The following is a 15,129-nucleotide window of genomic DNA, read 5'->3' on the forward strand; positions in this document are numbered from 1 at the left end:
CATAAGAGTAACAAGAGAAAATAGACCACCCAATTTGTTGCGTTCTATCTACTGACTACACCAATGCCCCATATGTTAGGAAAAATAACTGTTCTGGCACACAGGAGAGTTTTCAATAGAAAGGAGTGCCATTTTGAGAATCAGATTTTGTTTGTATGGTTTGCAGGATGCAATGTCGTATTTCCAGAGCCCCTGATGTGCCTAAACAGTGGAAACTCCCCATTTTAGAATATTATTACATTTTATTATTTAATAAAATTACATTTCATTCTCACAAAAAATAATAAGTGGAAGGGGACACAAACATTTACAAAGTAATATCTTCTAAATGCAGCAATGACACATGTGGTCATATACTTTTGTTTAGGCATACAGTAGGGCTCAGATGAGAGAGAGATCCATTTGGCTTTTAGGGAGCAGAGTTTCCTGGAGTGGGCACCATTTGCAGATGACCTATTCTTCTGAAACAGCAGAAATCTCCAAAAAGTGACTCAATTTTGCAAATTACACTCAGGGAAATCATGTAGGGGTGTAGAGACCAAACCACAGGTGCTGTAGCTTGCTTAACAGCTGGGCTCCTATGCTGAGTAGCACGCAGTTCTTACATAAACAGGCGGCATAGCTTGGTTCACGAGTGGCCAACTCTGCTGAGTAGCAGACAGTGCTTACATAAACAGGCGGCATAGCTAGGTTCACAGGTGGGCTCCTCTGCTGAGCAGTACCACAAGTCGATGATCAAAAGAAGCACTTCTGAGCAACCGCACTGCTACAGTGACACGAATTCTTCAGAAATCCATATAAATCTTTCAAGTTCTTTATTAAATGTACTACAAAAACTACGCGTTTCGAGGAGACAAACCGCACCTCTTCAGGCTACAGTACAATGTAGTACATTTAATAAAGAACTTGAAAGATTTATATGGATTTCTGAAGAATTCGTGTCACTGTAGCAGCGCGGTTGCTCAGAAGTGCTTTTTTTGATCCTCAACTTGTGATTCTTAGTGGACATTTCCACCTGCACGAGCTCTGCAGCAGCTATACAACTGCAAAAAATGTTGTGAGTGGTTGTGTCTGAACACAACCCATAAAGGGTGAGTACTTTAGAGTACTTTTTTCATTGATTTATACCAGGTGAAGCCCTATGTCTGCGCCCCCTCACTTGTTTTTCCTCTGCTGAGCAGTAGACACCGGTACTAGTCCCAAAGTATTCACTGGGCTAAATGGAGTTAAAAAATGGTTCTTACATAAACAGGCGGCACAGCTTGGTTCACGAGTGGGCTCCTCTGATGAGTAGCAGACAGTTACTAGTCCCAAAGTATTAACTGTGCTAAATGCAGTCAAAAACTGGTTCTTTCATAAACAGGCGGCATAGCTAGGTTCACTGGTGGGCTCCTCTGCTGAATAGCAGACAGTGCTACAAGGCCCAAAAGGATTTTCTGGACAAGATGCAATAAAAAATAATTAGAAACACACACGGTGTAGCTCCTTGACAGGTGTACTACACCGCTTGCTACCACACACCACTACTATGCCATGAAACAGTCTATTAACATTGAAAACCATTATTAATGTGAAAATGAAGTTAAGCTTTTGGTGAACGAACCGTTCTCGAACAGCCGAATTTTAAACAAAGTGTTCGAGTTCGACGAACGGCTCGAACACCGCCCAAAACAACTGAAATTTTAACTTGGCGAACAGGTTGACTCGAACACCGCTCATCTCTAATCAGGAGGCAGACTCAGACGTTCTCAGGCCCAGTATGGATTCGACAAGATTGTAGAAAGTTGAGAAAGGGTACAGTATCACCGGATAACAGGTATATATAGCATAGTTTAAACATTAAAAACCTATGTCTATATATCAGGAGGCAGACTCAGACTGTCTCAGGCCCAGTATGGATTTGACGTGATTGTACAAAGTTGAGAAAGGGTACAGTATCACCGGATAACAGGTATGTATAGCATAGTTTAAACATTAAAAACCTATGTCTATATATCAGGAGGCAGACTCAGACGGTCTCAGGCCCAGTATGGATTCAAAGTGATTGTAGAAAGTTGAGAAAGGGTACAGTATCACTGGACAGGACGTATATATAGCATAGTTTAAACATTAAAAATCTGCGTGTATATTTCCTGAGTCCGACAAAAACACTCACAGCCTCAGTATGGATTAGACAAGAATCTAAAAAGTAGAAAAAGGGTTATGTATTCGAAGCGTACACCAGTATACACTGTTGGAGTATTTTTCTATCTTCATATATATTTCAGTCTCAGTAAGACAGTCCAGACTCTCCGCAAGAGGAAACGAGATGGATACAAGTACAGACGGAAAGTCGACTGATTGCAGAAATTTTGGAATTACTAATCACAGTAAAAACTCCCGGGAGAATTATCAGAGGCGATGCTGACCCTCAATTACTTTGTCTGTGGAGACAGCGAAAACAGTTCTTGTGAAGAAAGGTTTGCTGTATCGCAGTACCGTGGAACCCATCACCGTTACTCATCTTCATCAAATTGTGATCACAGGGACAGATGTAGACATTGTCCTCACTGCCTATCATGATCTGTCAGGTAACTTTGGAGTGCAAAAGACACAAGCCACAGGCCGTAGGCAATTCTATTGGATTGACATGAGAGGACACATTTAAAAATGTGGGCAGGAATGTCACACGTCTGTGAGTTGGAAAACCATGAAAGCTGATGATAAACCACCACTGCATCTCATTGTGAGTTGACGTCCATAACAAATGGAAGCCATTGATCATCTGAAGATAGATCCCAGCAGGACAAGGCATAGCTATGTCAACCATCATCTATCATTTCACCAAATTTGTATTGGCAGTCCCAGTGAAGTATTTAACAGGCCAGACTACACAGTGGTGGCGCAGGGAGAGGTAAGTATTGCAAGTGCTGGTGCCCTGAGCAAGCAGGGGGGGCCCACTCGTGGGCGGCGGTACTGGCACAGGGCCCCTCATAGTACGCCAGTGTGTCTGACGGCGGGTGTGCACCCCCACCGTCAGAGACACTTGATTCTACTATGAGGGACCTTGTGCCAGTGCCGTTGCCAACGAGTGTGCCCACCCACCTGTCCAGGGCAACGGCACTCGCACGGGTGCATGCGCCAGGTGGTGACCCCGGCCCTGTGGGGGGAGGCAGCCCAGTTAGGGAGGTGGAAAAAATGGCATATGTTGATGTTGGACATTCAGCAGCTGCAAATGGAGTAATTGGAGAAGTCCGCGGAAGAGGAGGACAAAAGCAAGCCATTTTACTGGCAACCTACGTGTCAGCAGGGGAGGGTGGGACAAAATCCATTGAAACCCATGCATGGTTCATTTTAATGAAGGTTAGATCATCAACATTTTAGGTCGACAGACGGGTCCTTTTTTCTGTCAGGATTGATCCAGCAGCACTGAAGACTCGTTCAGATAACACACTAGCAGCAGGGCAAGCGAGCTCCTGTAAGGCATATTGTGCCAATTCAGGCCAGGTGTCAAGTTTACTGGCCCGATAGTCAAAGGGGAATGACCGGTGAGGGAGAACATCGATGTGGGAGAAGTAGTTTGTTACCATAGTTGACAACTGCTGTCTCCTGTCACTTTCAATTGCTCCACCTTCCCAAGCACCGCCTAATTATCGACGTTGCAACAAGGTGGAACTCCACCCTGCACATGGTTCAGAGGCTGTACGAACAGAGGCAGGCTGTAATTCATTTGTGGGAGGATTCATGGGCAGGCAGTTTGCAGGCAGACATCGAGTTGTCTGGTGTGCAGTAGGGTGACCGGATCTCATATGGGGGGGAAAAAATGTCAGAATCTTGTTCGTCTGGACCCCACAAAACGATTCCCCTTTCCAGATATTGAGAGAGCCAAAATTTGAGCTCGATCAAGCGACGTTAACACGTGCCGCTCGTCGCTCAAAGTTTGAAAAAATCCAAATTGAGGTATTTTAAGATTTAGGTATTTTGCATAGTCTGTTAGACTATAAAGAATGTGACAACAACATTGCAGAAATAGCCCTGACCAAATTTTCGAACCATTTGTGGTATTTGAATGCAGAGTTGGTGGGATTATCGTTTTTTGATCCCACCATTACAGACAATGAAAAGTTGTTATTGGCTAATAAATTGCTCAGTAGTACAGATGAACCATCAGAGCACGCTAACCTACATGAGTTGATAATTTTACATAGTTATCTAATCTATTCTAGAGCTTTTGTTAAAGTAGTTTTTGAAACGTCAGACTATAATGCTCGGCATTTGCTTACAACTTGCAGGACATATTGCTTTTGTTCTTCATCTTTTGTCAGAAGGTCGTTAAAGTCGGTTACTTCCTACCTCTTTTAATTTTTCTTTCCTAACTTTTGGATTTACAACCCTAGCGTGCTCTGATGGTTCATCTGTGCTACTGAGCAATTTATTAGCCATTAACAACTTTTCATTGTCTGTAATGGTGGGATCAAAAAACGATAATCCCACCAACTCTGCATTCAAATACCACAAATGGTTCGAAAATTTGGTCAGGGCTATTTCTGCAATGTTGTTGTCACATTCTTTATAGTCTAACAGACTATGCAAAATACCTAAATCTTAAAATACCTCAATTTGGATTTTTTCAAACTTTGAGCTATGAGCGGCATGGGTTAACGTCGTTTGATCGAGCTCAAATTTTGGCTCTCTCAATATCTGGAAAGGGGAATCGTTTTGTTGGGGTCCAGACGGACAAAATTCCGACATCGATTTTTTGCAGTCACCCTAGTGTGCAGTGGTCGAAGCTAAAAGACCTCTGTAAAGTCCTTCAGTGTTTGGAGGAATGCACACGGCTGGTAAGCGCAGACGACGCCATCATAAGCATGAGCATCCCACTTATGCGTCTGCTCATGCAAACTTTGACACACATTAAGGAGCAGGCGTCTGCAGCTGAGGAGGAAGAGGAGGGAAGCCTTGATGACAGTCAGCCATTGTCTGCTCAGGGAAGTCTCGTGGACTGCTACGGTCAGGCCAGATAACAGCTGTTGCGATGTCGTTGCCTGATGCAGATCCTCCTCTTCTCAGCTATTGGCAGCGGCACCCTCTTCCCCCAATGGATGCCAATCTGGGTCAACAACTGGGTCATCCATCACCTCTTCAATTTCATGTGCACCTTCCTCTGTGTCACCGTGTAAGGTGGTATAGTATGCAGGAAGGGTCACCTGAGTTTCATCAGGGTCTGCTTCTGCCTCAGTACACTGAGAGGACAATGTAGTGCTCTGAGTGAATGTATCAGCAGAAAAATCTAGCAGTGGCTGTGCATCAGTGCACTCCATGTCAGATTCATATTGGACTGGGGAATTCACGATTTGACTTGCAAACCCAGGCATGGTATGTGAAAAGAGCTCCATGGAGTAATCGGTAGTGTGGCCTGCCACATCCTTCACTTTTGGTAGGGGTGAAGGACACAAGGAAAGGTGTTGTTCCTGACCAAGAGCCTCCACTGACGACTCAGTGCTTTTATTTTTTGAAACTTCAGAAGAGGAGGCGAGAGAGCTGGAGGATGTGTCAGCAGTGTAAGCCAAAACTTGTTCCTGAAGCTCCGGCTTTAAAAGTGGTTTACCTACTCCCAGAAAAGAGAGCCTTTGAGGCCTTGTGGAGCCAGATGATGATGCAGGCTCAACACCTCCTGCCTTAGGTGCTATTGTGCTTTTGTCATTACTAACAGATGCAACACCACCACCATCGGGACCAGCTGGCAACCCCCGCCCACTTCCATGGCATCTTCCACCATACTTCCTCATTTTTGTGAAAATGTACCCAAAATACCACCAGCTATATGGTACTGTTAAACTAGGTAGAAGATGTATCTACTATTGGTGAGAATTTGAATCTCACTATAGATTTGAGGACGCTGAACTATTGTCTAAGGCCCAGGAGAGATTACACCTCAGTGAAACAGGCTGAAATTGGATGGTGTATGACAAGGTGGAGGGTGTCTATAGGATTGGTGAGAATTTGAATCTCACTATAGATTTCAGGACGCAGAACTATTGTCTCAGGCCCAGGAGAGATTACACCTCAATGTAACAGGCTGAAATTGGATGGTGTATGACAAGGTGGAGGGTGTCTATAGGATTGGTGAGAATTTGGATCTCACTAGAGATTTGAGGACGCTTAACTATTGTCTCAGGCCCAGGAGAGATTACACCTCAATGTAACAGGCTGAAATTGGATGGTGTATGACAAGGTGGAGGGTGTCTTTAGGATTGGTGAGAATTTGGATCTCACTAGAGATTTGAGGACGCTGAACTATTGTCTCAGACACAGGAGAGATTACACCTCAATGTAACAGGCTGAAATTGGATGGTATATGACAAGGTTCAGGGTGTCTATAGGATTGGCGAGAATTTTGATCTCACTAGAGATTTGAGGACGCTGAACTATTGTCTCAGGCCCAGAAGAGATTACACCTCAATGTAACAGGCTGAAATTGGATGGTGTATGACAAGGTGGAGGGTGTCTATAGGATTGGTGAGAATTTGAATCTCACTAGAGATCTGAGGATGCTGAACTATTGTCTCAGGCACAGGAGAGATTACACCTCAATGTAACAGGCTGAAATTGGATGGTGTATGACAAGGTGGAGGGTGTCTATAGGATTGGTGAGAATTTGAATCTCACTATAGATTTGAGGACGCTGAACTATTGTCTCAGGCACAGGAGAGATTACACCTCAATGTAACAGGCTGAAATTGGATGGTGTATGACAAGGTGGAGGGTGTCTATAGGATTGGTGAGAATTTGAATCTCACTATAGATTTGAGGACGCTGAACTATTGTCTCAGGCACAGGAGAGATTACACCTCAATGTAACAGGCTGAAATTGGATGGTGTATGACAAGGTGGAGGGTGTCTATAGGATTGATGAGAATTTGGATCTCACTAGAGATTTGAGGACACTGAACTATTGTCTCAGGCCCAGAAGAGATTACACCTCAATGTAACAAGCTGAAATTGCATGGTGTATGACAAGGTGGAGGGTGTCTATAGGATTGGTGAGAATTTGGATCTCACTAGAGATTTGAGGACGCTGAACTATTGTCTCAGGCACAGGAGAGATTACACCTCAATGTAACAGGCTGAAATTAGATGGTGTATGACAAGGTGGAGGGTGTCTATAGGATTGGTGAGAATTTTGATCTCACTAGAGATTTGAGGACGCTGAACTATTGTCTCAGGCCCAGAAGAGATTACACCTCGAAGTAACAGGCTGAAATTGGATGGTGTATGACAAGGTGGAGGGTGTCTATAGGATTGGTGAGAATTTGGATCTAACTAGAGATTGAGGATGCTGAACTATTGTCTCAGGCACAGGAGAGATTACACCTCAATTGAACAGGCTGAAATTGGATGGTGTATGACAAGGTGGAGGGTGTCTATAGGATTGAGGAGAATTTGGATCTCACTAGAGATTTGAGGACACTGAAATATTGTCTCAGGCCCAGTAGAGATTACACCTCAATGTAACAGGCTGAAATTGGATGGTGTATGACAAGGTGGAGGGTGTCTATAGGATTGGTGAGAATTTGGATCTCACTAGAGATTTGAGGACGCTGACAATGATGCTCTCAGTCCAAGTATGGACGCAGGCAGCCTAATAAGCAGTACTGCTGCACACACAAAAGGGTGGAAAAATGAACGCTTGGTAACTGTGCAGAAAAGAGGAAGAAAAGTATTTTTGCTTTTAAAAAAGCAGTTTGCACAGCAGTGTGCAAACAGCAATGCAGCTATCAGGGAGCCTTATAAGGCAGCCTAATAACCAATAGAGCTGATGCACAAAAATATATCCTCCCCTGTCACTGCACACAAACTGTTGTGTTGTAAGTGGAAATCGCTAACAGCAGAAGCAGTTTTTCGGTTCTTCCCTGCCTGACGCTTTCCTTACAGAATCAGCAGCAGCAGCTCTCCCTATGCTAAGATCGGAAGAATTAAGATGGCGGTCGGTGTGCATGCCCTTTTATAGCCCCTGTAACGCCACACAAAGCAAGCCAATCACTTGCATGCCCTTCTCAAAGATGGTGGTGACCGATGCCCATGTCATCGCATTGCCCACAGTGTGCGTCCTCCATCATTGGCTGAAAAAGGGCGCTGGAAGCATCATTTGAAACGCGACTTTGGCGCTCTGGTCACCAACCTCGTGACCGACCTCACGCTATGGTCGGGTTTCATTTCATGAAACCCGACTTCAGCGAAAGTCGCCGACTTTTGAATATGACCGACCCATTTCGCTCAACTCTAGTAACTATTATAAAGAAATATTTACCCCTTTTGAATCAGGATAAAAAATTAAAAGAGGTTTTAAAAAATCCTGTGCGATTTGTGCCCAGAAAAGCTCCCACTTTGGGCTCTATACTTTCACCCAGCGTTTTTATTGATTCAGATGCTTCTTTCTCCCGAAAAAATTGGCTTAATTTAAAAGGCTTTTATACGAGTAAGTGTGGAGCCAACAGATGTAAGGCATGCAATTATGCAAGAAAAACTGACACATTTTTTTCAACTCAAGATTCCAGCGTTTTTTACATTAATGACTACATAAATTGTAATATACCTTATGTAGTCTATCGGATGGAGTGTATTTCCTGCAAATTACAATGTATCGGATGTACTACATGTCCACTTAAGGTCTGCATCAGAAAACATTTGGCTGATGCAGTTAACCCTAATGCAATTGCACCATCTGCAGTGTCTAAACAATTTGCTAGTCATCATAAAGGTAGGGTTAACTCCTTCAGATTCAATGCAATTGAAAAAGTCCACAAGCCACACCGAGGTGGAAATTATAAACGCAAGTTATTAAGCAGGGAATCTTTTTGGATTTTCACATTAAATACAAGGGTACCGCTGGGCTTGAACAATAGACAATTTAATTAAATATTATAATTGATTTGGTTCATCTTATGTTTTTCTTGTCATTTTAAAAAAAATTTTTGGACCTTTTTGGCTCTCCATATTCTTTTTTTTGTGTGATTTTTATCATATAATTTTTATATTTTAAAAAAATTGTTTTGGTTTGTGTTTTTTTGCATGTATTATGTTTTAATAGGATATTCAAATTATGTGTATTGTCTGACCAATCATGTTCAACTTCCTTGTATATAATTATGTATGTTTCATCTAGTAGACAGATCTTGCCGGAGACTGCAAAGTCGAAACGCGTTGATCTGACAACAATGTGTTTTTTTGCCTGACAACTTTGTGCCGTCCATGTTTTTAAATAATGGATTAAAAGTTATTTTTTATACTGCTATTTTCTCGCTGGATCCTTCCCTCCTGTTGTTACATATGTTTGCTTCAATGGAACTGTGCTGAGTGCCAGCTGTCTAACGAGGAGTCTACACAGTGGTGAGCTGACTTCACAGTCCTTCTTTTTCCTTTACTGAACTCAGACTTCTTTATGACAGTTACAGTCCATCCATTTTCACAATACATGAGAATCCCATCTCCTGTGCTTTACCTGGTCTGCCTTTCTGCTTTTCTTCCTGCACTGTGGTATCCAAGTCCGAGGCTCTCCGAATCTTCCAGCTAGCTGTTACTGGGTGCTCCCCGTCCACATTCCCCATTCTGGGCGAAAATATCAGGTTGCCTTTTGCAATGCCTGTTCGGACCATAGGATGTCACAGAAGGTGACTCTCAGACTAGTCAATAATTCTTTCAAGCTGCCTTGCTTCTCATCTGCTCCAAGAGCAAGCTTCCCCAGACCTTCCTTCTTAGCACTCTTTCTGTCTCCAGCCACTGTAACTCCTCACACTTCTCTCTGTAGAACTTCCCAGAAAAGCTACTGTTACCTCTGAGTAACTCCTCCCACCAACTATTCTATTGGTTTAAACATTTAACTATTACTATCTTATCTCAATCTACATCTCCCTAGATTTAAATCTAACATCTTACTTTCTAGTTCTATAGTGCCCTCTAGTGTCCCAAACACTACATCACCCCACTATTATTCTATGCAAAATTCTATACTATTCCTAAATCCAGGCCCATCAAATAAACCACATTACAATATATGAACAATGGAGAACAATATGTTATTTTGACATCACAGTATACAACACACATTACATTAGCATTACAGTCATATTACATGTACACAGCAATAAAGGTGGGGAGGCACGTGACTTACCTAATCACCCCCTTAGGCTGGTTTCAAACTTGCGTAGGGTATAGCTGCGGAGGGCTGCATAGTTTCTCCGTTAAGCCTTGCCCACTGCTGCACCTCTTCCATTCAGCTCCGCCTTCGTCGGCATGCGTCCTGGGTACATATCTTTAACACTGGGTATGCAGGCCATGGTGATGTATGTGGATGCCTCTGCATGCGTCGTTTTGACGCTGCGACATCCGCAACAAAATGCAACATGTTGTTCCTTTATTCCCCTCCTCTCTCTACTGTTTTCTCCCTTTTGGGTCACACGTCACTCACAAAAAGTAGGCGTTGATTTTATCCTTTAGTGATGTGCTATACAGCGACATCACTTCTGGCTCCCAATCCAGCTTGCAGTTCATTTGAACGTCATTTGCGTTCCACCGTCACGTCACTTGCAGTATTAAATTTCCGGGGTGACGTCACTTGTAGCAACCACCTCCGGTATTTAGAGCGCCAACATGCCTCACAGGATGCTTAACCACGGGGCGCCCTAACCCCTTTGCCAGCGCTGTGCACAAGCCTGATTATGTACCCACAGCTACCTAATTCCAACCTCCCCATTTTTGCTTTTTTCCTTATCCACTCATCTTTTTAAATGAGCATTTCTTGATGGTATTACCTTGTTTTCTATAGGGACTTTCTCCCTTTGCCCCAAGACGTTGATTCCCCTAAAAAAGGGTAAGCTTATACACCAGTATCCATTGCTTCTTATTGCTATGCATATCTCACACTGCTATTGGCAAGCAATTCATATTTGTTTGATTTTTTTCCTTCTCACTTGTTTCCTTTTTTTCCCTTTTCCTTTCCTTTCTTCTGTTTTTCTCTTATTTTTTCTCCTTTTTTTCCCTCGTATTTTATTTTTTTCTTTATTTTTTCATTTTTTTTTCATTTTTTCCATTCCTTTTATTCATTTTTTTTAATTCATTTTTTTCTTCTTTTTTTTCTTTCATTTTTTTTCGTTCATTTTTTCTTTAATTTTTTTTCCATTTTTCTGATCGTTCTTTTATTAATACTCTTATTCATTTCTGCAGAGAATATTGCTACTTATTCGTGGCTGCCTTTCATGGATTTTCCATGCTCATGCATATCTCCATAAATCTAGGTACCAGTTATCCTCTTAAATTTTCTCTTGTCCGGTAATTTCATTAAAACTGATAATTTTCTTGTATGCTACCGAACATGTTACATTAACCATGTTATATCATCAACATTTTAGATATTTTTGTCATATATGAAGTGTGAAACTTGTGTTGGTGATTCTTTTTTTTGCTATATATATTATTATTATTATTATTATTATTATGCATTTATATAGCGCCATTTATTCCATGGCGCTTTACATGTGAAAAGGGGAAATATAGACAAGTATAATAAACATGTGTAAGACAAGGGACACACAAGTACATAAGGAGAGGGGACCCTGCCCACAAGGGCTCACAGTCTACAGGGATGGGTGACGATACAGTAGGAGAGGGTAGAGCAGGTCTTGCTGTGGTTCGAGGATAATTGCAGGCTGTAGGCTTGTTGGAACAGGTGGTTCTTCAGGTTCTTCTTGAAGGTTTCCGTTGATGGTGAGAGTCTGATGTGTTGCGGCAGGGAGTTCCAGAGTATGGGGGAAGCACGGGAGAAGTCTTGTATGCGGTGGTGGGAAGAAGAGATAAGGGGGGAGTAGAAGGAGATCTTGAGATGATCGAAGGTTGCGTGCGGGTAGGTACCTAGAGACCATGTCACAGATATATGGAGGATACAGGATGTGGATGGCTTTGTATGTCATGGTTAGGATTTTGAATTGTAGCCTCTGGGCAATAGGAAGCCAGTGAAGGGCCTGGCATAGGGGGGAGGCTGGGGAATAGCGGTGAGACAAGTGGATTAGTCAGGCAGCAGAGTGTAGGATGGACTCGAGCGGAGCAAGAGTGCTAGAGGGGAGGCCAGAGAGTAGGAGGTTGCAGTAGTCGAGGAGGGAGATGATAAGAGCATGCACTTTTTTTGTGGTTTCGTGGTTGAGGAATGAGCGGATCCGGTAATATTTTTGAGCTTGAGGCGGCAGGAGGAGGCGAGGGCTTGGATATGTTGTTTGAAAGAGAGCGCAGAGTCGAGGATCACCCCAAGGCACCGAGCGTGCGGGACTGGGGAAAGAGAGCAGCCGTTGACATTGATGGATAGGTCTGGTGGAGGGGTAGAGTGAGAAGGGGGAAAGATGATGAATTCTGTTTTGTCCATGATCAGTTTGAGAAAGTGAGCAGAGAAGAAGGCTGAGATAGCAGACAGACATTGTGGGATTTCAGTCAGTAAGGAGGCAAGGACGGGTCCAGATAGGTAGATCTGTGTGTCATCGGCATAGAGGTGATACTGCAAACCGTGGGATTCTATGAGCTGTCCCAAGCCGAAGGTATAGATGGAGAATAGTAGGGGTCCTAGGACAGAGCCTTGGGGAACACCGACAGACAGGGGGCGAGGTGAGGAGGTGGTGTGTGAGGGAGACACTAAAAGTTCGGTCTGTTAGGTATGATGCGATCCAGGATAGGGCCAGGTCTGTGATGCCAAGAGATGAGAGAGTCTGTAGCAGGAGGGAATGGTCTACGGTGTCGAAGGCAGAGGACAGGTCCAGGAGGAGGACAGAGTAGTGTCGCTTGCTCTTGGCGGTTAGTAAGTCGTTAGTGATTTTGGTTAGGGCAGTTTCAGTTGAGTGATGCGGTTGGAAGCCAGATTGTAACCAGTCAAAGAGGGAACAGGAGGAGAGGTGGGAGGACAGTTCAAGATATACATGCTGTTCCAGTAGTTATGAGTCGTAAGGGAGAAGAGATATTGGGCGATAGTTAGACACAGAGGATTGGTCAAGGGAGGACTTTTTGAGGATGGGTGTGATTGAGGCATGTTTGAAGGATGAGGGAAAGACATCATTTGTAAGTGAAAGGTTGAAAAGGTGTATTAGAGATGGGATGAGGACTGTGGCCAAGGTAGGGATGAGGTGAGACGGGAGTGGGTCGAGGGAACAAGTGGTGAGGTGTGATCTTGACAGAAGGGTGGAGAGCTGATCTTCTGTCATGGTGGAGAAGCTGGCTTTTGCAGAACAGGGCTGAGCGGCTAAGAGGGGCATTGGGGGCTGCGGGCCAAAGTTTTGTCTGATCGTGTCGATCTTCTGATTAAAGAAGGAGGCAAAGTTGGGGGACGGAGTAGAGAATTGAAAGTGTTGAAGAGCTGTTTAGGGTTGTGAGACAGGGAGGATATGAGAGATGCGAAGTAAGTTTGTTTTGCGGCAGAGAGCATGGACTTAAAGCTGACAAGGGACTGCTTGTATGCGTTGAAGTGCTCAGTAGAATGGGTTCTCTTCCATCTCCGCTCAGCGGCCCTGGAAACCCGTCTCAGTTCTTTGGTCAGGCTGGTCAGCCAGGGCTGCCTGTTGATTGCTCGAGTTTTGCTCTGCGTGAGGGGGGCAGCCGAATCGAGTGTTGCTGTTATTGTGGTGTTATAAAAAGTGGCAGCACCATCTGTGTCATGAAGGAAAGCTATGTCTGTAAGAGGGAGAAGGGACTCAGAGAGTGATTGTATATATATATATATATACACTCACTGGCCACTTTATTAGGTACACCTGTCCAACTGTGTGTTAAGACTTAATTTCCAATCAGCCAATCACATGGCGGCAACTCAGTGCATTTAGGCATGTAGACATGGTCAAGACAATCTCCTGCAGTTCAAACCGAGCATCAGTATGGGGAAGAAAGGTGATTTGAGTGCCTTTGAATGTGGCATGATTGTTGGTGCCAGAAGGGCTAGTCTGAGTATTTCAGAAACTGCTGATCTACTGGGATTTTCACGCACAACCATCTCTAGGGTTTACAGAGAATGGTCCGAAAAAGAAAAAAAATCCAGTGAGCGGCAGTTCTGTGGCCGGAAATGCCTTGTTGATGCCAGAGGTCAGAGGAGAATGGGCAGACTGGTTCGAGCTGATAGAAAGGCAACAGTGACTCAAATTGCCACCCGTTACAACCAAGGTAGGCAGAAGAGCATCTCTGAACGCACAGTGCGTCGAACTTTGAGGCAGATGGGCTACAGCAGCAGAAGACCACACTTGGTACCACTCCTCTCAGCTAAGAACAGGAAACTGAGGCTACAATTTGCACAAGCTCATCGAAATTGGCCAGTAGAAGATTGGAAAAACGTTGCCTGGTCTGATGAGTCTCGATTTCTGCTGCGACATTCGGATGGTAGGGTCAGAATTTGGCGTAAACAACATGAAAGCATGGATCCATCCTGCATTGTATCAACGGTTCAGGCTGGTGGTGGTGGTGTCATGGTGTGGGGAATTTTTTCTTGGCACTCTTTGGGCCCCTTGGTACCAATTGAGCATTGTTGCAACGCCACAGCCTACCTGAGTATTGTTGCTGACCATGTCCATCCCTTTATGACCACAATGTACCCAACATCTGATGGCTACTTTCAGCAGGATAATGCGCCATGTCATAAAGCTCGAATCATCTCAGATTGGTTTCTTGAACATGACAATGAGTTCACTGTACTCAAATGGCCTCCTCAGTCACCAGATCTCAATCCAATAGAGCATCTTTGGGATGTGGTGGAACAGGAGATTCGCATCAGGGATGTGCAGCCGACAAATCTGCGCCAACTGTGTGATGCCATCATGTCAATATGGTCCAAAATCTCTGAGGAATGCTTCCAGCACCTTGTTGAATCTCTGCCACGAAGAATTGAGGCAGTTCTGAAGGCAAAAGGGGGTCCAACCCGTTACTAGCATGGTGTACCTAATAAAGTGGCCAGTGAGTGTATATATATATATATACAGTGGGGCAAAAAAGTATTTAGTCAGTCAGCAATAGTGCAAGTTCCACCACTTAAAAAGATGAGAGGCGTCTGTAATTTACATCATAGATAGACCTCAACTATGGGAGACAAACTGAGAAAAAAAAATCCAGAAAATCACATTGTCTGTTTTCGTT

This window comes from Dendrobates tinctorius, unplaced genomic scaffold (assembly GCF_039654945.1).
Source record: "Dendrobates tinctorius isolate UK_male_01 unplaced genomic scaffold, ASM3965494v1 ptg000014l, whole genome shotgun sequence".
Classification (NCBI taxonomy): domain Eukaryota; kingdom Metazoa; phylum Chordata; class Amphibia; order Anura; family Dendrobatidae; genus Dendrobates; species Dendrobates tinctorius.